Source organism: Ovis aries, chromosome 4 (genome assembly GCF_016772045.2).
Source record: "Ovis aries strain OAR_USU_Benz2616 breed Rambouillet chromosome 4, ARS-UI_Ramb_v3.0, whole genome shotgun sequence".
Lineage (NCBI taxonomy): Eukaryota > Metazoa > Chordata > Mammalia > Artiodactyla > Bovidae > Ovis > Ovis aries.
In genome coordinates this window covers 95,981,160-96,004,290 of record NC_056057.1, presented here as the reverse complement: position 1 = coordinate 96,004,290, position 23,131 = coordinate 95,981,160, and the positions used below count along the sequence as shown (strand labels likewise).

The 23,131-nt window shown below is 53.9% G+C and overlaps 2 protein-coding genes across 8 annotated transcripts in view; one reads left to right on the top strand and one right to left on the bottom strand.

The window, feature by feature from the left end:
• COPG2 (COPI coat complex subunit gamma 2) overlaps positions 1-23,131 on the top strand; it is a 163,228-nt gene that overhangs the window by 88,198 nt on the left and 51,899 nt on the right. The window lies entirely within an intron of this gene.
• MEST (mesoderm specific transcript) overlaps positions 281-23,131 on the bottom strand; it is a 92,792-nt gene continuing 69,941 nt past the window's right edge. For all 4 annotated transcript variants that reach the window (XM_042248842.2, XM_042248840.2, XM_060414839.1 and 1 more), the window contains exon 12: positions 281-23,131. This exon is cut by the window's right edge and continues 53,087 nt beyond it. The gene's annotated coding sequence lies outside the window, so the exon portion shown is untranslated.

The window sequence follows — 23,131 nt, the reverse complement described above, 5'->3', positions numbered from 1 at the left end:
GCTTTGTGATCTGCTTGACCTGTGTGTACTTGGGGATTGGGTTGGGAGCATGGTCGGGGGGAGGGGGCAGCACGTGTGGGAAGGAAAGTAAACTGCTAGCGTCAACAGTAGTTACAAATTTGGGGTTCTGAGACCTTATGACCTACCTCCTGTGAATGTCGAGTATTGCACTTGATTTCTTTTCTCCGTTTTCCCACCTGAGTTCTTTCCTTCCCATATTTGCTGCAGAGTGTTCACAACTGTTACCCAGTTTGTACCGAAATAAGCACACACATTGCACTTACATTTTGAACAGTTTTTATTACTAGTACAGGAAAAAACAATTTTTACTACTAATACAGGAAAAAACATATAGCTAACAAATATTGGGAAAGTTACAGAGTTACAAGAAATCGTAAAAGTACTAGTACATAGTTATCCCTGGTCATCATTCAGTTACATTTGGGGCTTAACCTGTCTTCCTTTAGCCCCTCTCCCAACTCCCTTTTTAGATATTGGTTCCGGGAGCGCCTGTCCAATCTTACCTGTGTTGGATGATAGACCAGGCTACTCAACTCTAGCACGAGGTAGATTCAAGTTGGCACCATTGCTGGGTCTGAACCCCAGGTTGTTCCCTCTGGCCCCAGGTGGACCTGCAGTTGCAGCCACCCTGGATCCATAACCCCCTGGGTAGGAAGGCACTTTCTATCTGGCCTCCACTATTTCTCCTTTGAACATTAGGCCATCCAACTTTAACCTTTAATTATCTCCTTTACCCCTTTTTATGAGGTTTCTCTTATTCCATTCCCTTTTAACTTCACTTTCTTTCCTGGTCTGTTTCCCTCTGGTTAGATTTGTCTAATGTCCACCAGCCAGTAATTAAGCTGGCTGTACTCTTATGTAGCTAGTTTCATTTAACCTTATTCTAAACCAATAATTGGCCCAGTCTTAATGTAGCCCTGTGGCTTTTGCCATCATCCTGGATACTCTGTCCTTTTTCTAGTAGCCACCTCTCCATATTTCAAAATTCTAACCCCATTTTTACTTCCCACAAACTTTCTGTTTTTTAAGGAATGCCATTACTTTGTCACTTAATTTTAGAGGGAACCAAAATGCTAAACTCATTGAAGAATCAAGCTCTTCCCAATTGAGAATACTAGCTCCTCCCATTTCCCCAGGTTCACTTGGATAACTGATAACTCAGGTGCCTCACATCCCAGGGAGTGGTTCTAACAGAATACAATAAATACAATTTTACAATATCAAAATACATAAAACAACAATATTGAAATTACAGAAGTTACATACAGTATAGGAGAAAACAACAACAACAGAAAACATTTCTACCAACACAGAAAGCATAAGGGAGGTTTTATCCCTCCTCACTAAGGAGTTAATTTCTTTTTAAAACATACATCTTACAAATTAGCCCAGAGGTTTCAGCTTTTGGTCTGCTGGCTATGGACTCTTTTGGTTGATGGTTGTTAGTGGGGTGTTTTTATTTTTGGTTGTTAGTATTTTGTTTATAAAAATTTGGCATTTGGAGAATTTTCTAAATTCAAAAGGGTTTGCTGATTGGTGTTCAAACTCAGTTATAAACTCTTGTGATTGTATCTCGGATAAAAGAAATGAAATTTAGTCTCAACATTCAGACTTTTAAAACTTTGAAAGTTTTAAAAAATTAGTAGGTTGACTTACTGATTTTACCAATCATTTACCTGCTTAGGAAAAAAAAAAAAACTCCTTTCTATTCTTTAGTCTGTGTTAGAAATGATGAAGTTTTGAGCCTATGGCCAATCCAAAGTCTTTGCTGTGCAGTAAATAGAAGAGAAATACCAGGGCACAGGTGGTAATACAAGTCTTTTTTCCCTATTCCTTCCTTTCAGCATTTTCCTGTTGCAGATATTCTGAATCTTAGCCAATCACATAAAGATCTATACATCACCTCTGCCTGTCTCATCTCAGAAAAGATATTTTCCACATAATTACAGGAAAAAAAATAGAAATTCTATAGATTGTGATTTCCTTCCTTCAACCTGAAAACTATATAGAATAGGAAGGAAAATAGGTTTTGGAGACAGATAAATTAGGATTTGAATTCTGACTCTGCTATACACTGAGTGCTTAATCATAGGCAAATGTTTTGATTTCTGTATACCTTTTAGGATTATTGTAAGGATAAAATGAAATTAAGTAAAGTGATGAGTATGGTGCCAGACACATAGTAAATACTTAATAGATAGAAGGTATTCTGAAACTATCCACTTTCTCCCTTTACCTAACTCTTTAAAAGTCAAGCCGTTCACAGTTCAAAAGATAGAGACCCACCGATTTCCTCAGAAAGTTATTGTCAGTTGTTCTTATCTTTTCTTTATCTTTAAACCTTCCCATTTCTCCTTACTGTAAAAGTGTACAAAAAAATCTGTGCCATCAGAAAAAATTTAAACTCAACATCAAGTATTACCATAACTCCTTCCTTGAAATCTTGGGAAAATTGTAAAAAGAGTAATAAACATCTTAAGTCTCAATTAGTCCTACTGATCTTCTGTCCTCCAGCAACTACCCTTTACTTAAAGACTGTCAGAAAAGCCTTCAAGGCAGCATACTTTCTTTCTGTGTCCTTTCTCACACAGCAACTTTCTTTCCTCTGCATGTTTATTACACCAGTAACAACACATACATGCAACATTCTATGAATTTTTTCCCTCCTTGGGGCCTCTGTAATGACCATACCCTTTTGTTTTATTACTTACTCAGAACCATTCTAATCCCTATATTGCTTTTATTATTGAACTCTCAGTTCTTATAGAATCATATTTCTTACCTCAAACCATCTGAACAAATTTAAATAGCCCTCAACAGAAAATATCCATACCAAGGTCACATTTACACAAGTACATGTCTGAATCTCTTCTGTTTTTCATTAGGGATGCTGCCTCCCACTTAACAATTCACAGCTCTTTCATATGATACATACCTACATTCATACTGTAGTTCTTGACTTTGCCTACACCTCCTTAAACCTTTATACTAACTGGAGCTACCCCAGGATTCTGATGGACTCCAAACTCTTCTCTGAAGCTGCTGTTTCCATTCCATTATTTGCTGTTCAGTATTGATCATATTAACTCCTGACATTCCGAATTAAATCGACAATTTCAGTTAAGTAAAATTTATCTCAGTTTCTTTTTACTCTGACTCACCTCCAACCACTCACTGGGTTTCATATTACTGATCCTTAATGAAACCTTGCATTCTTCCAAGCTAAGCACATAATCTGTAATCTTTGCTCAAACACTAAAAAAGCAGGCAGGATAAGTTGAATATTGCTATTTAGCCACAATATATCCATTCCCTTTATCACTAGAATTTGCATGAGTCTAGCTAGAGTCCATATTCCTCCAAATTTGACCTGTTAAAGAGACTGGCCAAGGTTCAAGTCTGAGACACTCATTCGCTTGTTCATTCATCTCATAACCAATTTCCCTTTCCCCAAACCCTGAACTTTTTAACGTTTCCTCTGTGCTGACTTTGAACCTTTCTTCCTGTCCTACTTCATGTTCACCATCGTCACTGATAGCTGTCGTCTTTATTGCTGCCTTTCTTGAATGCTAACGCCTCTCCAGAATGCAGTGTAACCATGGGATATCCACTCACTTCTTCTTCCCTCTCTTGTAGCCTTAGAAAAAGCCTCTGCCTGTTGGTACCCCCCAGGTTTGGTTCACAGTCTGGCCTTTAAATGCCTTCAGTATGTGAAAATGTGAACCTACTCTTTATTATTCAAAACAGCCCCATCCTCTGGCATGCACTATCGTCTCTGGATGTCTGGAGTCCTGACGTCACGAGGACTGCTGCTCACGCTCTCCCTTCAGAGTCTGGTTTTTTACTGTCTCTCTATATGACTGTTCTCTTGTATCTACCCACTCTGACATAATTACCTGGTAGATTTTTTTCAGGCAGCCACCAGTTTCCTTGTGACAATTTCTTTTTATGTTTTCTCCCATTTTTCCGTATTTCATTAATTGTGATCAAGTTGAATAGGTAGCACTCTGCATCATAACTGATATAATGTTCCTTAATAACTGCAAGAATGATTTATATGTATACTGTCAACTAAGTTCCCACTGTAACCACTTCTTTCCATTTTTCCTTTGCTCACTTTCATTAGAAAAACAACAAACATATGAACACTTTATCAAGTATGTGTAGGAGGCATATTTTCCCAGTGCTAAATACAGTTCTTTAAAAGTCCAGTTGATTGCACCGTACCACCTTTGCTTTGTACTTGACCATGTTGTAGCCTCTCCCTCCATAAACATTCTGCATTGTCTCTCTTTCCATAAAACAGTGCTTGCTCATGGTTATGACAGATGGCACCTATGCTTTCTTATAGTCACTAGTCTGCACCTACTGTCTGGCCTCCATACCACATACTGTGCCCCTCCTGCCCATGAGATCTGCTGGATTCCAGATTGGGAGCTCTTGAAGCTGTCTTCCTCTTTTCTGTGGAGCCCCTTTAACTACCCTGACCCTTTACACAGCCATGAGGTCCTCCCTGCCCTCCATGCTGCCTGTCCCTTTCTTTTCCCATTGACTCTCCTCACCCATCTCAACACTGGCCCACCACCTTCACAGCCACTCCAGAATCCGAAGTCTCTCTTTCTGCACGCTGAGTGTGAGTGAGCCTTGCTCAGCCATCCTCTGCCTTTTCTCCACTCTTGTGTTCCAGCCCCTCTGCTTTCTCCTCAGCACGCCATCCTGCTCCCCGACCACTTGCCCACAGGGGCAGTGGGCTTTTCCTTGATATCTGCTCTCTCGTTGAGCCTCCCTCATGCTCCCCTGTAGCCAGCTCTTGATCTGCAACACTGTAGTGGCTCTGTATGCTGTCCCCATTCATCCCTAAGTACCTGCCTTGTCAGGTCCCTCAGGCTTCTGTCTCACCTTGTATCGTTTCATCTAGTCATGCTCTGCTCTGACAGGCTTGTTTCAAACACTTCCTGCAGCCCACTGCCTCTGCCAGCTCATCCCCCTCTGCCTCATCCACTTCTCCCGTGTTCCGCCCTGGCCCCAGCCGTGCTGTCCTCTGCCTCCTGTGCGGGCTTGCTCGCTGCCCTGGCCCACTCCTGGGGGCAGAGCTCCGGATGGACATCCAGCTCCACCCTTTTGCTGCTTGGCTGTCACACTTCATGCACTGTGTTGCCTGACCCTCTCAACACCCTCTCCCACCCTAGATAACAGGTGCCATTGCCTCACCTTCCTCACTCTTCTCACCCATTAGACCTCCTCTCCTCTACCACCTGTTTCAGAATGCTCACCTAATCCCACCTACCCCTGGGGCCTGATTTCATCATCTCTCTTGACTTCCTTCTCTACTGCACAAGTGCAGAAGAAACTGTCCAACCTTAGTCATGTGACACTCTTTAAAGAGGCTACTGTCTGAACCTGCCAGCTCATTCTCTGTCCTGTGCATCCTTCTTGATCCTCACCTTCTACTCAACCCAGTTCAGTCCTCTCTGCTTTAGCACTGGGATACACTGTGCTGAATCCACACTCTGCCTTCCAGCCCACCCTCATGTACCAGGCTGAGCTCACCTCCTGGGCGCCAGGACCCCATGTCGCCCCTCCCTATAATCTTTTGTGTTTCCGTCCACACCCTTGTCTCACACTCTTCTGATCAGGTCTCGGGATTCCACGGTGTCTGATTCTCCTACTTTTCCTTTCAGCACAGCGCTCTCACCTTCTTCTCACCCGCTTGCCCCCACACCTGCCAGCCCCCTTCCTGACACCTCCACCCTCTGTCCAGACCTGCACAGAGCTCTGGGCCGGCTGTCCGCGCTCCCGCTCTCCTCCTCCTTCCTAGCAGTCACCTCTCCCACCCCCGCCGCTACTTCCATCAGGTGGGCGTCCCTTCTGGAGTTCTCTGCACAAATGCACACGACCTGCTGGCCCTGCTGCCCGCCCTCCTGCCCTCCTCCCTCCTAGCAGTCATCTCTCCCCCAGAAGCTCTTCTGCACTAATCTCTCCCACCCCCGTACCCCTTCCATCCTGTGGACATCTCCTCTGGTGTTCTCTGCACAAATACACACAATGCTCCTTCCTTTCAGTCATCACTTCCAACTCCCTTGACCCTACTAAAGAGTTTTAAACTTTAAGCTCAGGGACACCATGCTTGCAATCTACTCCCAACTCACTGACAGTAAACCACCCCTCATCCTACCCCCCACCCCCCTTCATTCAGGTGCCTTGTCGGCTACATTCATTTATTCGCTGTCTGCCTGGTCCTGGGTCCTTTGCCTCCAAGTCTGACATCTAGATTCTGATGCCTCCCTTTGCCCCACCTGGGGTCTCATCTGCTCACCCTTCACCTCTCTGCCCAGCTCTCCACCTGCCCTTCCCCCCAGTGATTCTCACCCGAGGATGCATGACCCCCAAGGCTGGCCTATCAGCAGCATCTCTGAGGAATGTTTTTGGGTTTTCTTTTTGGATGTTTTTGGGTTTGTTTTTGTTTGGAGCAGAGCACTGCTCACCCTCTGATGTTCTGATAGGCCTCCCTTGGGGTCCATGCCCCAGCCCCCCCGCGGGTGAAAACCACCCCCCCCCACCCCGGGGAAGAATCACTAGTGTAGAAGGCCAGCCTGCCTCCCTGGGCTGTACTCTCCCCTTGCCAGCTCCTCAAAGATCCCAGCACGGCTCCCCTGACACTGGCCCGGCACTGTCTTCCTGGAACCACCTCGTTCCCTTCCATGTTAGCTCCCTGACACCAGACGGCCACAGACCCCTGTCTACATTAGAGCACTTCTCTTGTTAAGCCACACCCCCTGCCAACACTCCTCTCCCCATCCCTCACCCTTTATGACTCTCAGGCATTGGGACAGTATCTTTGGTGCAAACCTGTCCTTCTTGGCACTTGCACTGTCCATTACCCCAGGTTACTCCTCTTCATTTCAGACCTGTGACACCGCCCCCCTGAGGAGCCGTGCCCCCCCCAAAGTCTCCCTGTCCCTCTGTGTTTCCACTGAGCAGACCTTCCCCTTCCTCCCTTCCTGCAGTGACTCCCCTTTGTTCTCTCTGTGGACTCACTGGTCCTCCCAATCTTCAACCTGTAGTCATCACCCCAACACTGGGCGTGTCAACAGTCCAGAAGCTCAGTTAAAGCACATGATGTTCCCATTATCTGAAGTAGGCTCATAACCACCCCCTTACCCCGCACCTTGATCCCAAACATCCCGCTCCCACGTCCAGCTCTCTCAAACCTGACCTGAACCCCAACCCAAACCCATTCCCTACCCACCCCTGACACCACCTCCCACTCTGTCTCCTGACCCCATCCCCAGAAGATCTCATCCATAGTACTGAAGACCCTGGCTGAAAGTTCTACCCCAGTCACAACATTCCAGGCTGCAGCAGCCGCTGCTCCCAACCACCGCTAGCCCCCTTTTCATTCCACGCCTCCATCCACAAGCCTCAGCCCTCACTGGCTGGCCCTGTAACTCTAAGTCTGTCTGGGTGGCCTGTCTGCAAGAATGCCTCTCTGCCATATCCCTCTTCTCCTTCCCCCTGCTGCTCTCCAGCCCGTGTCCCTTCCCCTGCCCTCTGCTCTCTGTCCTCCCTGGGTGCCTCTCAGCACCTGGTCTGTCTCTGCCAGGTGACCCTCCTGTCCTGCCACATCAAGACCCCATGTGGACATTCCTTTCCGTGGCTTTTCCTCACATGACCCACTCCTCCCCTTCCCCTCCCTGGCCCAGCGAGAGCGTCAGCCTCTCCTCTAGGCCCATCGTGTCCTCTCCGTGCTCCCTGATGACTGTCTTCACTGCCCTCGGTCATCCCTTCTCCATAGGGGGTGCTCCCTCCTGGGACCTGCTCTGCCAGCTCACACGCCTTCCATCCCCTGCCCTGCCCACTTCTCTCCAGAACCACCTGCTGTCTCTCGTTCAGTCCTTCCATGGCTCGGGCCCCGGTTTCCTAAAGGGCTCCCTTTCCTTAGCCTGGCACTCTCTTCTTTTCTCACTTCCCTTTTAATCCAGCCACTGCTCACAGGATTTAACTGGGCCCCTGCCTCCCCACCTCCTCCCCTCTCCTCCTCCGTTGCTCCGCCCTCTCCTCCTTGGACCCTGGAATGCACCCCTGCCCATTGCCTTGCTCTCCTGCTCCCTGATGACATGGTTCGGATCTCCCCTTCGCCCGCTTTCCCTCTCAGCTGTGCTTTAAGACTGTTCTGGTTCTCCGTCCCATTCTGCCTGCCCCTCTGTTCCCCACATCCAGCCTCCTGATCTGAGCCCCCAACGCCAGTCTCCACCATCCTGCCCTCCACGCTCTCTTCCTTTGCCTCTCTGCCTCCCCCATTTTCTTCTCTGACTAGACCTATGGTTTGAAGGTCCCTGTTTTCCCCTCGTTCCTTGTGTGGAGTCTCTGCCACATTCTAGGCCTCCTCCACCCTTTAGAGGTCCCTTGTAAATACCAGAAGCACTGTTGATACCACTTTAATTCCCAGCCACTCCTCAGCCAATTCTATCTGCTCCACACCCGGGACCCCATCCCCTTGAGTCGCTCCTCCAGCCCCGAGGCTCCCTGCGCTGTTTCTGTGCAGGCTCCCTCGTCTCTCCCTGTGCAGAGCTGCCTGCTTCCTCCACGTGACCAGTCATCATGGCCCTGTCTCCAGCTGCTCCCAGGAGCCTTGAGTCTTCACCAAGACCAGGCCGTGGCATCTCACCTGGTCCGCTCTGCTCCCACCATGCGCCTTAGTACCGCACAGACCACTCTTTAGGAGTTGTGAGTCAGCAGCTGTCCCCGCAGTCATGAGGTTTCTCTCTGTCGTGTGCCTACTGTCCCTTGTCCCATAGACTGCATGCCCAGTCTGCTCCCTGCTCATCACCACCTAGGATGCCAGTCTCTCTCTATCCAGACTGGGTGGGGATTGGACATTCCTTGCCCCATCCTCTGCCTTTTCTTTAGCTCTCTGAGAAGTACTCCGCTTCATCCACAGCATCCACCCTATCCGCTACCTGCTGCCAGTCCCATGAGGTCTTCCCTCTCTGCCCCTCCTCCGGAGGCATGCCCCTGCTGCTGACGGCCACGTCCTGGTCCAGACGGTGCTCCACTGCATCCATGCTCTCCGGAAACAGCCAGAAGGAGCCTGCATTTCCGGTCTGCCATTCTGGAACAGGTGGCTGCTTCTGGGCCCTCTCTGTTTGTTCTCACCTTGCCCATCTCCACCGCGCCACTGCCTCTAGCTGCTCATCCTGCGCTGGCCACATCCCACCTCTCCCAGTTCCTCACTGCCTGGCCTGCGCTGTGCTCTTCCTCCTGCAGGGGCTTCCTCATGCCCTGGGCCCACTTTGGGGCAGGTTCTCCACACCCACTCGCTCCTAGCTCCCTGCCGTCCCTCTGGGCACAGTGTGTTCCCCGACGCTCTGAACAAGCCTCTCCTGCTGGGCGCCATCGCCTCACCTTCCTCACTGTCTGATCTGTCAGACCCCCTCTCCTCCACCACACTCTCCCACCAGCTGGAGACGACTCACCAAACCTCCTTCCTCTGGGCCCCATTTCCAGGTCTCTGCTGCTTTGCAGTTACTGCACACATGGCAAAGGAGCAGTCTTCCCTGAACATGTGACAGTCTCAGCTGCCACTGTGACCCCTCCAGCTGGACTCAGTCATCCCCTCTGCTCTGCGTGCCCTCCTCAGTCCCCTGTCCGCTGCTGGCCCAGTTCAGTCGTCTCTGCCTCACTCTCACTGTGACACACTGTGCTGAATCCACAGGCTCCGCCCACCAACCCCTGACCCAGAGCCAGGCTGAGCTCATCTCTCAGAGCCCACGACCCCACATCGTCGCTCCCTGTCCTAACCTTCCACGTCTCCATCCAGACCCTCATCGCGCCCTCTCCTGACACAGCTCTCGAGATCCCTTGGCCTCTGATTCTCTTCCTTTTCCTTCCATCACAACCCTCTGACCTTCACACCCTCCTGCCCCCACTCCTGCCAGCCCCTCTCCCTACACCTCCACACGCAGTCTGGACATGCACAGGGCCCTGGTCCGCTGTCCTGCCCTCCTCCTCCTCCCTCCGGGCAGTCCCTTCTCCCCCCACAAGCCCTCCTGCACTGGGCTCGCCTGCCTTCCATGCCACACTCTGCACGCCCTCCTCCTGCCCGCATTTCATGGCTCTCAAGACTCTGACGGTGTCTTTGGTCCACTTCTCCTCTTTCTCAGTGCTCGTCATTTGTCCCTTTCAATAGTTCATCCATCCTCGTTTCAGATCTGTGAACCCCTGCCCTTTTGGTGATCTTCTCCATCTGTCTTTCCTGCCCTTCAGGTGCTTCCCTTCCACCTTTCCTGCAGCAACTCTCCTTTTGTCCTCTCTGGGGAGACTCAGCATTCCCACCCTCCCTCTTCCAGGGTTGGTGTCACCCCCAACACTGGACTTGTGATCAGCTCACAAGCTCAGTTAAAGTAGATGACACACCTAGATCCTGGAACTGGGCACGTGTCCCGACTCCCATCCCCCCAGCCCCGTGATCTCATCTCTGCTCTCCTGTCTGACCCAGTCAACTTCTACCCACACCACTTCCCCAAACCCCAAACCCCAAGCCCTATCGCCCAGCTCCCACCCTGTCTCAGCTGGATCTGTAATAAGGAGCCCGGCGGAAAAGTGCCACCCTTGCTACAACATTTGAGGCTGTGAGGGTAGCCACTGCTCCCCACCCACTGCTAGCCACCCCCCGTCTCCACTCCTCTCCATGGCTCTGCCCCCACTGGCTGGCCCCCACTGAACTTCCTTCCAATGGCACCTCTGACATCTCTCTGGATTCTTTCCGGCCACCTCCCTCTTCTCATTGTTCTCTTGGTGATAACCTGCCTGTCTCCTTCCTCCTCTCTCCCCTCCCCATCTGCCTCATGCACCTCCCATCACTCTCCATCATCTGTCGCTGGCAGTGACCCTCCCTTGGTGGTGCACGGAGACCGCCACATGGACACCCCCTCCTGTGACTGTTCCTCGTGTGATCCATTCCTTCCCTTTCCCTCTCTGGCCCTTCTCGAAGGGCCATGATCTCATCTCAATGTTCCTGATGCCCATCAAGTTGCACTGGGTCACCACGTCTCCACAGAGGGTGCTCCCTCTTGTGACCTGCTCTCCTCAGTCTTTCTTTGCATCTATGCCTCATTCTTCTCCCTAAGTCCTGGACTGTCCCTGGCCTGATCCTCCCACTGGCCCCAGCGACCATTTCCCTTTGGCTCCCTTTACCTCAGTCTTGCACTCTCTCTGCCTCCTCTCTCCTCCCTTTTAATCAAGCCATTGCCCACGGGACTTTACACCAGGCCCCCACTTCCCCATCTTGTCCCTGTGCTGCCTCCACTGCTTCATCTCTCCTGCACTGAAAGCAGGGTGCGTCCCTGCCCATTGCGTTGCTCTCCCTGATGACAGGTTGAGAGCCCCCTCTTTCCCTGTAGGCCACCATTCCCTCTCAGCACCCATGTGCATATCTTACGACCCTCCTATTGCTTCCCATCCCTTTTGGCCTTTCCTGCTCTGTTGTTTGGCTCCAGCCAGCCAAAGCGGAGTCCCTCACCTCTCAAGCCTCCCACCCACTGCGCTCTCCTCTTATGGCCCTTTCCTGCCCCCGGTAATCCCTGCTTTCCCCTGATTCTCTGTGCAGTCTCTCTGTCACTTGTTAATGTCCACTCTTCAACAGCCAAGGGATAGCAACGACCCCAATTCTGTGATGGACGGCAAATGTTGGTGCCACCGTAGTTCCCACCCATCCCTATGCCATTACTGAACAAGTTTGCTATCCACACACTGGGCTCCACCTGGTCCTTGCCAGTGACCCTGAGGTTCTCTGCCAGGGTCTATCTGATGGCGCCACCCTGCTCTGTCCTCTGTGTCAACTGTGGCCCTTTGCGCTTTGCTCTGAGGACCTTGGGTCTTCAAAGGCCCCAGCGATGATATCTCAGCTCTGCTCTGCTCCTGCTGTCTGGCATCAATACCGCACAAAAGCCTCCTGCCTCATGACATCTATCAGAGCCCCGGACCGGGAGCATCTCAGGCGGCCCTGCTCTTCCTGGTAGTATCCCCATTACCTGCGCGGAGCCCCAGCAAGTTCATGACATTCTTTCCCCTCTTCCCTACCACCTGTTTCTTTCTATTTCCATCGATTCGCCCGACCCAGCTCCTATCCTGAAGATAGCTTCCGCCGCTGCCCACACTCCAGTGTCTCTCTCCAGGCCTGTTGCCACTGGACTGGCTCGGCCCCTCTTCCACTCTTTCTCCTGCTGTTGTCTTCAGGAGCCCCTCTGCTTCCCCCTCAACATCTCATCCTACTCCCTCTCCCAGCTGCCAGTCTTGCGACACATTTGCCAATCTTTCCCCCAACTTCTTTCTGGACCTGCCTTTATGCTCCCCGAATGCCAGCTTCTTGGTCTCCAGCATGCTGGAGTGAATCCAGGCTGTCTGAATTCACAACAAAACACACTACTTTGGGGGTTACCATTTTGGAGATCAGGCCCTCATCAAACACTCCTCTACCATAGCTCTTGGGGCGTCTCGGCCTGGTTCTCCTGCTTGTCCTTTCACCGCACACTCGCAACTTTTTCTCACCTTCTTGTCCCTGCGTCTGCCAGGTCCGACCTGACACCTGCGCACTCCATCCAGACCTGCACAGACCCTGGCCCTGCTGTCCACTGTGCTCGCCCTTCCCGCTCTCAGTCATCTCTCCCCCAGATGCTGTCCTCCACGGGGCGTCCCATCCCCTGTCTGTACTTTGTTCGTGTGGACGTCCCACCCGGAGCTCTCTGCTCAGAGACATACAACCCAGCTTCCTTTTGCTTCCCACTCCCATTCTCAGCCCTGCTCCTCAGGCTTCCTGAGCCCAGGGAACAACACCATGGTGCCCCACTCTCCACCACAGAAGGTGAAACCTAAACCACCCCCTCTCAAGTCCTTTGTCGGCTACATCCATTTGCTCACTGTCTGCCTGGCCCTAGTCCTTTGCCTCCACGTCTGACAGTCTGGACTCTGATGCCTCCCTCTGCCACACCCAGGGGCTCATCTGCTCACCCTTCACCTCTCTGCTCAGCTCTCCACCTGCCCTTCCCCCCAGTGATTCTCACCCGAGGATGCATGACCCCCAAGGCTGGCCTATCAGCAGCATCTCTGAGGAATGTTTTTGGGTTTTCTTTTTGGATGTTTTTGGGTTTGTTTTTGTTTGGAGCAGAGCACTGCTCACCCTCTGATGTTCTGATAGGCCTCCCTTGGGGTCCATGCCCCAGCCCCCCCGCGGGTGAAAACCACCCCCCCCCCACCCCGGGGAAGAATCACTGGTGTGGAAGGCCGCCTGCCTCCCTGGGCTGCACTCTCCCCTTGCCAGCTCCTCTAAGGTCCCAGCACAGCTCCCCTCACACTGGCCCGGCACTGTCCTCCTGGAACCACCTCGTTCCCTTCCACGTTAGCTCCCTGACACCTGACGTGCCACAGACCCCCCTCTGCATTAGAGCACTTCTCTTGTTAAGCCACACCCCCTGCCAACACTCCTCTCCCCATCCCTCACCCTTTATGACTCTCATGCATTGGGACAGTATCTTTGGTGCAAACCTGTCCTTCTTGGCACTGCCACTGTCCATTACCCCAACTTACTCCTCCTCATTTCAGACCTGTGACACCGCCCCCCTGGGACGCCTTGCCCCCCACCCCAGTCTCCCTGTCCCTCTGTGTTTCCACTGAGCAGACCTTCCCCTTCCTCCCTTCCTGCAGTGACTCCCCTTTGTCCTCTCTGTGGATTCACTGGTCCTCCCGGTCCTCAACCTGTAGTCATCACCCCAACACTGGGTGTGGCATCATTCCAGAAGCTCATGTTAACCACATAATCTTCCCAGTATGTGAGGCTGGCTCATAACCGCCCCCCTACCCCGCACCTTGATCCCAAACATCCCGCTCCCATGTTGAGCTGTGTCAAACCTGACCTGAATCCCAACCCAAACCCATTCCCTACCCACCCCTGATACCACCTCCCACTCTGTCTCCTGACCCCATCCCCAGAAGATCTCATCCGTAGTACTGAAGAGCCTGGCCGAAAGGTCTACCCCAGTCACGACATTCCAGGCTGCAGCACCAGCCGCTGTTCCCACCCACTGCTAGCCTCCCACCTTTCCTTCCACGCCTCCATCCACAAGCCTCAGCCCGCACTGGCTGGCCCTGCAACTCTAAGTCTTTCTGGGTTGCCCAACTGCCAGAATGCGTCTCTGCCACTTCCCTCTTCTCCTTTCCCCTGCTGCTCTCCAGCCCGTGTCCCTTCCCCTGCCCTCTGCTCTCTGTCCTCCCTGGGTGCCTCCCAGCACCTGGTCTGTCTCTGCCAGGTGACCCTCCTGTCCTGCCACATCAAGACCCCATGTGGACATTCCTTCCCGTGGCCTTTCCTCACGTGATCCTCTCCTCCCCTTCCCCTCCCTGGCCCAGCGAGAGCGTGAGCCTCTCCTCTAGGCTCATCGTCTCCTCCCCGTGCTCCCTGATGCCTGTCTTCACTGCCCTGGGTCATCCCTTCTCCATAGGGGGTGCTCCCTCCTGGGACCTGCTCTGCCAGCTCACACGCCTTCCATCCCCTGCCCTGCCCACTTCTCTCCAGAACCACCCGCTGTCTCTCGTTCAGTCCTTCCGTGGCTCGGGCCCCGGTTTGCTAAAGGGCTCCCTTTCCTTAGCCTGGCACTCTCTTCTTTTCTCACTTCCCTTTTAATCCAGCCACTGCTCACAGGATTTACACCAGGCCCCTGCCTCCCCACCTCCTCCCCTCTCCTCCTCCGTTGCTCCGCCCTCTCCTCCTTGGACCCTGGAATGCACCCCTGCCCATTGCCTTGCTCTCCTGCTCCCTGATGACATGGTTCGGATCTCCCCTTCGCCCGCTTTCCCTCTCAGCTGTGCTTTAAGACTGTTCTGGTTCTCCGTCCCATTCTGCCTGCCCCTCTGTTCCCCACATCCAGCCTCCTGATCTGAGCCCCCAACGCCAGTCTCCACCATCCTGCCCTCCACGCTCTCTTCCTTTGCCTCTCTGCCTCCCCCATTTTCTTCCCTGTCTAGACCTATGTTTTGAAGGTCCCCGTTTTCCCCCCTGGTTCCTTGTGTGGAGTCTCTGCCACATTCTAGGCCTCTTCTACCCTTTAGAGGTCCCCTGTAAATACCAGAAGCACTGTTGATACCACTTTAATTCCCAGCCACTCCTCTGCCAATTCTATCTGCTCCCCACCCGGGACCCCATCCCCTTGAGTCGCTCCTCCAGCCCCAAGGCTCCCTGCGCTGTTTCTGTGCAGGCTCCCTCGTCTCTCCCTGTGCAGAGCTGCCTGCTTCCTCCACGTGACCAGTCATCATGGCCCTGTCTCCAGCTGCTCCCAGGAGCTTTGGGTCTTCACCAAGACCAGGCCGTGGCATCTCACCTGGTACTCTCTGCTCTGCTCCCACCATGCGCCTTAGTACTGCACAGACCACTCTTTAGGAGTTGTGAGTCAGCAGCTGTCCCCGCAGTCATGAGGTTTCTCTCTGTCGTGTGCCTACTGTCCCTTGTCCCATAGACTGCATGCCCAGTCTGCTCCCTGCTCATCACCGCCTTGGATGCCAGTCTCTCTCTATCCAGACTGGGTGGGGATTGGACATTCCTTGCCCCATCCTCTGCCTTTTCTTTAGCTCTCTGAGAAGTACTCCACTTCATCCACAGCATCCACCCTATCCGCTACCTGCTGCCAGTCCCATGAGGTCTTCCCTCTCTGCCCCTCCTCCGGAGGCATGCCCCTGCTGCTGACGGCCACGTCCTGGTCCAGACGGTGCTCCACTGCATCCATGCTCTCCGGAAACAGCCAGAAGGAGCCTGCATTTCTGGTCTGCCATTCTGGAACAGGTGGCTGCTTCTGGGCCCTCTCTGTTTGTTCTCACCTTGCCCATCTCCACCGCGCCACTGCCTCTAGCTGCTCATCCTGCGCTGGCCACATCCCACCTCTCCCAGTTCCTCACTCGCCTGGCCTGCGCTGTGCTCTTCCTCCTGCAGGGGCTTCCTCATGCCCTGGGCCCACTTTGGGGCAGGTTCTCCACACCCACTCGCTCCTAGCTCCCTGCCGTCCCTCTGGGCACAGTGTGTTCCCCGACGCTCTGAACAAGCCTCTCCTGCTGGGCGCCATCGCCTCACCTTCCTCACTGTCTGATCTGTCAGACCCCCTCTCCTCCACCACACTCTCCCACCAGCTGGAGACGACTCACCAAACCTCCTTCCTCTGGGCCCCATTTCCAGGTCTCTGCTGCTTTGCAGTTACTGCACACATGGCAAAGGAGCAGTCTTCCCTGAACATGTGACAGTCTCAGCTGCCACTGTGACCCCTCCAGCTGGACTCAGTCATCCCCTCTGCTCTGCGTGCCCTCCTCAGTCCCCTGTCCGCTGCTGGCCCAGTTCAGTCGTCTCTGCCTCACTCTCACTGTGACACACTGTGCTGAATCCACAGGCTCCGCCCACCAACCCCTGACCCAGAGCCAGGCTGAGCTCACCTCTCAGAGCCCACGACCCCACATCGTCACTCTCTGTCCTAACCTTCCACGTCTCCATCCAGACCCTCATCGCGCCCTCTCCTGACACAGCACTCGAGGCCCCCTGGCCTCTGATTCTCTTCCTTTTCCTTCCATCACAACCCTCTGACCTTCACACCCTCCTGTCCCCACTCCTGCCAGCCCCTCTCCCTACACCTCCACACGCAGTCTGGACATGCACAGGGCCCTGGTCCGCTGTCCTGCCCTCCTCCTCCTCCCTCCGGGCAGTCCCTTCTCCCCCCACAAGCCCTCCTGCACTGGGCTCGCCTGCCTCTCCATGCCACACTCCGCACGCCCTCCCCCCGCCCGCATTTCATGGCTCTCAAGACTCTGACGATGTCTTTGGTCCACTTCTCCTCTTTCTCAGTGCTCGTCATTTGTCCCTTTCAATAGTTCATCCATCCTCGTTTCAGATCTGTGAACCCCTGCCCTTTTGGTGATCTTCTCCATCTGTCTTTCCTGCCCTTCAGGTGCTTCTCTTCCACCTTTCCTGCAGCAACTCTCCTTTTGTCCTCTCTGGGGAGACTCAGCATTCCCACCCTCCCTCTTCCAGGGTTGGTGTCACCCCCAACAGTGACTTGGATCAGCCCACAAGCTCAGTTAAAGCAGATGACACACCTAGATCCTGGAACTGGGCGCGTGTCCCGACTCCCATCCCCCCAGCCCCACTGATCTCATCTCTGCTCTCCTGTCTGACCCAGGTAACTTCTACCCACACCCCTACCTCAAACCTCAAGCCCTATCGCCGTGCTCCCACCCTGTCTCAGCTGGATCCGTAATAAGGAGCCTGGCCGAAAAGTGCCACCCTTGCTACGACATTTGAGGCTGTGAGGGTAGCCACTGCTCCCCACCCACTGCTAGCCACCCCCTCGTCTCCACTCCTCTCCATGGCTCTGCCCCCACTGGCTGGCCTTTCCTTCCAATGGCACCTCTGACATCTCTCTGGATTCTTTCCGGCCACCTCCCTCTTCTCATTGTTCTCTTGGTGATAACCTGCCTGTCTCCTTCCTCCTCTCTCCCCTCCCCATCTGCCTCATGCACCTCCCATCACTCTCCATCATCTGTCGCTGGCAGGTGACCCTCCCTTGGTGGTGCACGGAGACCGCCACATGGACACCCCCTCCTGTGACTGTTCCTCGTGTGATCCATTCCTTCCCTTTCCCTCTCTGGCCCTTCTCGAAGGGCCATGATCTCATCTCAATGTTCCTGATGCCCATCAAGTTGCACTGGGTCACCACTTCTCCACAGAGGGTGCTCCCTCTTGTGACCTGCTCTCCTCAGTCTTTCCTTGCATCTATGCCTCATTCTTCTCCCTAAGTCCTGGACTGTCCCTGGCCTGATCCTCCCACTGGCCCCAGCGACCATTTCCCTTTGGCTCCCTTTAACTCAGTCTTGCACTCTCTCTGCCTCCTCTCTCCTCCCTTTTAATCAAGCCATTGCCCACGGGACTTTACACCAGGCCCCCACTTCCCCATCTTGTCCCTGTGCTGCCTCCACTGCTTCATCTCTCCTGCACTGAAAGCAGGGTGCGTCCCTGCCCATTGCGTTGCTCTCCCTGATGACAGGTTGAGAGCCCCCTCTTTCCCTGTAGACCACCATTCCCTCTCAGCACCCATGTGCATATCTTACGACCCTCCTATTGCTTCTCATCCCTTTTGGCCTTTCCTGCTCTGTTGTTTGGCTCCAGCCAGCCAAAGCGGAGTCCCTCACCTCTCAAGCCTCCCACCCACTGCGCTCTCCTCTTATGGCCCTTTCCTGCCCATGGTAATCCCTGCTTTCCCGTGATTCTCTGTGCAGTCTCACTGTCACTTGTTAATGTCCACTCTTCAACAGCCAAGGGATAGCAACGACCCCAATTCTGTGATGGACGGCAAATGTTGGTGCCACCGTAGTTCCCACCCATCCCTATGCCATTACTGAACAAGTTTGCTATCCACACACTGGGCTCCACCTGGTCCTTGCCAGTGACCCTGAGGTTCTCTGCCAGGGTCTATCTGATGGCGCCACCCTGCTCTGTCCTCTGTGTCAACTGTGGCCCTTTGCGCTTTGCTCTGAGGACCTTGGGTCTTCAAAGGCCCCAGCGATGATATCTCAGCTCTGCTCTGCTCCTGCTGTCTGGCATCAATACTGCACAAAAGCCTCCTGCCTCATGACATCTATCAGAGCCCCGGACCGGGAGCCTCTCAGGCGGCCCTGCTCTTCCTGGCAGTATCCCCTTTACCTGCGTGGAGCCCCAGCAAGTTCATGACATTCTTTCCCCTCTTCACTACCACCTGTTTCTATTTCCATCGATTCGCCCGACCCAGCTCCTATCCTGAAGATAGCTTCCGCCGCTGCCCACACTCCAGTGTCTCTCTCCAGGCCTGTTGCCACTGGACTGGCTCGGCCCCTCTTCCACTCTTTCTCCTGCTGTTGTCTTCAGGAGCCCCTCTGCTTCCCCCTCAACATCTCATCCTACTCCCTCTCCCAGCTGCCAGTCTTGCGACACATTCCCCAACCTTTCCCTCAACTTCTTTCTGGACCTGCCTTTATGCTCCCCGAATGCCAGCTTCTTGGTCCCCAGCATGCTGGAGTGAATCCAGGCTGTCTGAGCTCACAACAAAACACGCTACTTTGGGGTTACCATTTTGGCGAAAGTCACTGCTTCCAGGTGCCCCCTGACCTTTCATCATCTCAGCAGGTGTTCCGCGGACAGGGCTGTCTCCATATCTCCAAACCACCACCGCCTCTGCCATCTGACCCGCTCTGACCTCACCCTCCTGTCCTGACTTCCTCCCTGGCCTGGCCTGCGCGGTGCTCTTCCTCCTCCACGAGCTTCCTCGTGCCCCTGGCCCACTCCCGCAGCTCAGTTCTGGGTCCTTCACATCTCTCCTTCTAGCCCGTGCTCAGCCATCTCTTGGTGCACTGCATTCGTGTTCCTCTCAACAAGTCTCTCCTGCCCTGGCTGCCGGGCGCCGTCACGTGAGGTCCCTCGCTCTCCTGGCCCGCTGGACCCCGCTTCCGCTCCATGCTCTCCACCTCCCGCAGACTGCCCACCCATCCTCCTCGTTTCAGGGTCTCTCCTGCTTTGATTCTCTACTGCAACATAGTAAAAAAAAAAAAAAAAAAAAAAAAACCCATCAACCTCTCCTAGCTGAGCTGTGAGATTCTTTCAGCTACACTGTGAGTCTCAGACTGGATTCCATCATCTCCTCTGCTGTGTGCTCATTCTTGATCCTCACCCACTGCTCACCCCACTTCAACCCTCTTTGTGGCAGACACACCTGAATCCACAGGCTCTGCCCACCATCCCGTTCTCAGCCATGTGGACTGACACCGTATTTCTCCTCCAGGACCTCGGAAAATCGCTCCCCATAAACTTGCATGTTCCCATCAGGCCCTCAACAAGCACTCCTCTGCCACAGCTCTTGGGGCGTCTCGGCCTGGTTCTCCTGCTTGTCCTTTCACCGCACACTCACACCTTTTTCTCACCTTCTTGTCCCTGCGTCTGCCAGCTCCGACCTGACACCTGCGCACTCCATCCAGACCTGTACAGACCCTGGCCCTGCTGTCCACTGTGCTCGCCCTTCCCGCTATCAGTCATCTCTCCCCCAGATGCTGTCCTCCACGGGGCATCCCATCCCCTGTCTGCACTTTGTTCGTGTGGATGTCCCACGCGGAGCTCTCTGCTCAGAGACATACAACCCAGCTTCCTTTTGCTTCCCACTCCCATTCTCAGCCCTGCTCCTCAGGCTTCCTGAGCCCAGGGAACACAACCATGGTGCCCCACTCTCCACCACAGAAGGTGAAACCTAAACCACCCCCTCTCAAGTCCTTTGTTGGCTACATCCATTTGCTCACTGTCTGCCTGGTCCTGGGTCATTTGCCTCCTAGTCTGACAGTCTGGACTCTGATGCCTCCCTCTGCCACACCCAGGGGCTCATCTGCTCACCCTTCACCTCTCTGCTCAGCTCTCCACCTGCCCTTCCCCCCAGTGATTCTCACCCGAGGATGCATGACCCCCAAGGCTGGCCTATCAGCAGCATCTCTGAGGAATGTTTTTGTGTTTTCTTTTTGGATGTTTTTGGGTTTGTTCTTGTTTGGAGCAGAGCACTGCTCACCCTCTGATGTTCTGATAGGCCTCCCTTGGGGTCCATGCCCCAGCCTCCCCACGGGTGAAAACCACCCCCCCCACCCCAGGGAAAATCACTGGTATGGAAGGCCAGCCTGCCTCCCTGGGCTGCACACTCCCCTTGCCAGCTCCTCAAAGATCCCAGCACTGCTCGCCTGACACTGGCCCGGCACTATCCTCCTGGAACCACCTCATTACCTTCCACGTTAGCTCCCTGACATCTGACGTGTCCCAGACCCCCCTCTGCATTAGAGCACTTCTCTTGTTAAGCCACACCCCCTGCCAACACTCCTCTCCCCATCCCTCACCCTTTATGACTCTCATGCATTGGGACAGTATCTTTGGTGCAATCCTGTCCTTCTTGGCACTGGCACTGTCCATTACCCCAGGTTACTCTCTTCATTTCAGACCTGTGACACTGCCCCCCTGGGGAACATTGCCCCCCCGCCCGCCCGCCAAGTCTCCCTGTCCCTCTGTGTTTCCACTGAGGAGACCTTCCCCTTCCTCCCTTCCAGCAGTGACTCCCCTTTGTCCTCTCTGTGGACTGATGGTCCTCCCGGTCCTCAACCTGTAGTCATCACCCCAACACTGGGCGTGGAATCATCCAGAAGCTCAGTTAAACCACATGATGTTCTGACTATCTGAAGTTGGCTAATAACCACCACCTTGATCCCAATCATCTCCCGCCCATGTCCAGCTCCCTCAAACCACATCTGAACCATAACCGAAACCCATTCCCTACCCACCCCTGATACCACCTCCCACTCTGTCTCCTGACCCCATCCCCAGAAGATCTCATCAGTAGTACTGAAGAGCCTGGCCGAAAGCTCTACCCAAGTCACGACATTCCAGGCTGCAGCACCAGCCGCTGTTCCCACCCACTGCTAGCCCCCCGCTTTCCTTCCACGCCTCCCTCCACAAGCCTCAGCCCGCACTGGCTGGCCCTGTAACTCTTAAGTCCTTCTGGGTTGCCCGACTGCCAGAATGCGTCTCTGCCACTTCTCTCTTCTCCTTCCCCCTGCTGCTCTCCAGCCTGTGTCCTGTCCCATGCCCTCTGCTCTCTGTCCTCCCTGGGTGCCTCCCAGCACCTGGTCTGTCTCTTCCAGGTGACCCTCCTGTCCTGCCACATCAAGACCCCGTGTGGACGTTCCTTCCCGTGGCCTTTCCTCACATGATCCACTCCTCCCCTTTCCCTCCCTGGCCCAGCGAGAGCGTCAGCCTCTCCTCTAGGCCCATCGTGTCCTCTCCGTGCTGCCTGATGCCTATCGTCACTGCCCTGGGTCATCCCTTCTCCATAGGGGGTGCTCCCTCCTGGGACCTGCTCTGCCAGCTCACACGCCTTCCATCCCCTGCCCTGCCCACTTCTCTCCAGAACCACCCGCTGTCTGTCGTTCAGTCCTTCTGTGGCTCGGGCCCCGGTTTGCTAAAGGGCTCCCTTTCCTTAGCCTGGCACTCTCTTCTTTTCTCACTTCCCTTTTAATCCAGCCACTGCTCACAGGATTTACACCAGGCCCCTCCCTCCCCACCTCCTCCCCCGTCCTCCTCCGTTGCTCCGCCCTCTCCTCCTTGGACCCTGGAATGCACCCCTGCCCATTGCCTTGCTCTCCTGCTCCCTGATGACATGATTCCTATCTCCCCTTTGCCCACTTTGCCTCTCAGCTGTGCTTTGAGACTGTTCTGGTTCTCCGTCCCATTCTGCCTGCCCCTCTGTTCCCCACATCCAGCCTCCTGATCTGAGCCCCCAACGCCAGTCTCCACCATCCTGCCCTCCACGCTCTCTTCCTTTGCCTCTCTGCCTCCCCCATTTACTTCTCTGACTAGACCTATGGTTTGAGGGTCCCTGTTTTCCCCTGGTTCCTTGTGTGGAGTCTCTGCCACATTCTAGGCCTCCTCCACACTTTAGAGGTCCCCTGTAAATACCAGAATCACTGTTGATAAAACTTTAATTCCAGCCACTCCTCTGCCAATTCTATCTGCTCCACACCCGGGACCCCATCCCCTTGAGTCGCTCCTCCAGCCCCGAGTCTCCCTGCGCTGTTTCTGTGCAGGCTCCCTCGTCTCTCCCTGTGCAGAGCTGCCTGCTTCCTCCACGTGACCAGTCATCATGGCCCTGTCTCCAACTGCTCCCAGGAGTCTTGGGTCTTCACCTAGACCAGGCCGTGGCATCTCACCTGGTCCTCTCTCCTCTGCTCCCACCATGCGCCTTAGTACCGCACAGACCACTCTTTAGGAATTGTGAGGTCAGCAGCTGTCCCCGCAGTCATGAGGTTTCTCTCTGTCCTGTGCCTACTGTCCCTTGTCCCGTAGACTGCCTGCCCAGTCTGCTCCCTGCTCATCACCGCCTAGGATGCCAGTCTCTCTCTATCCAGACTGGGTGGGGATTGGACATTCCTTGCCCCATCCTCTGCCTTTTCTTTAGCTCTCTGAGAAGTACTCCACTTCATGCACAGCATCCACCCTATCCGCTACCTGCTGCAAGTCCCATGAGGTCTT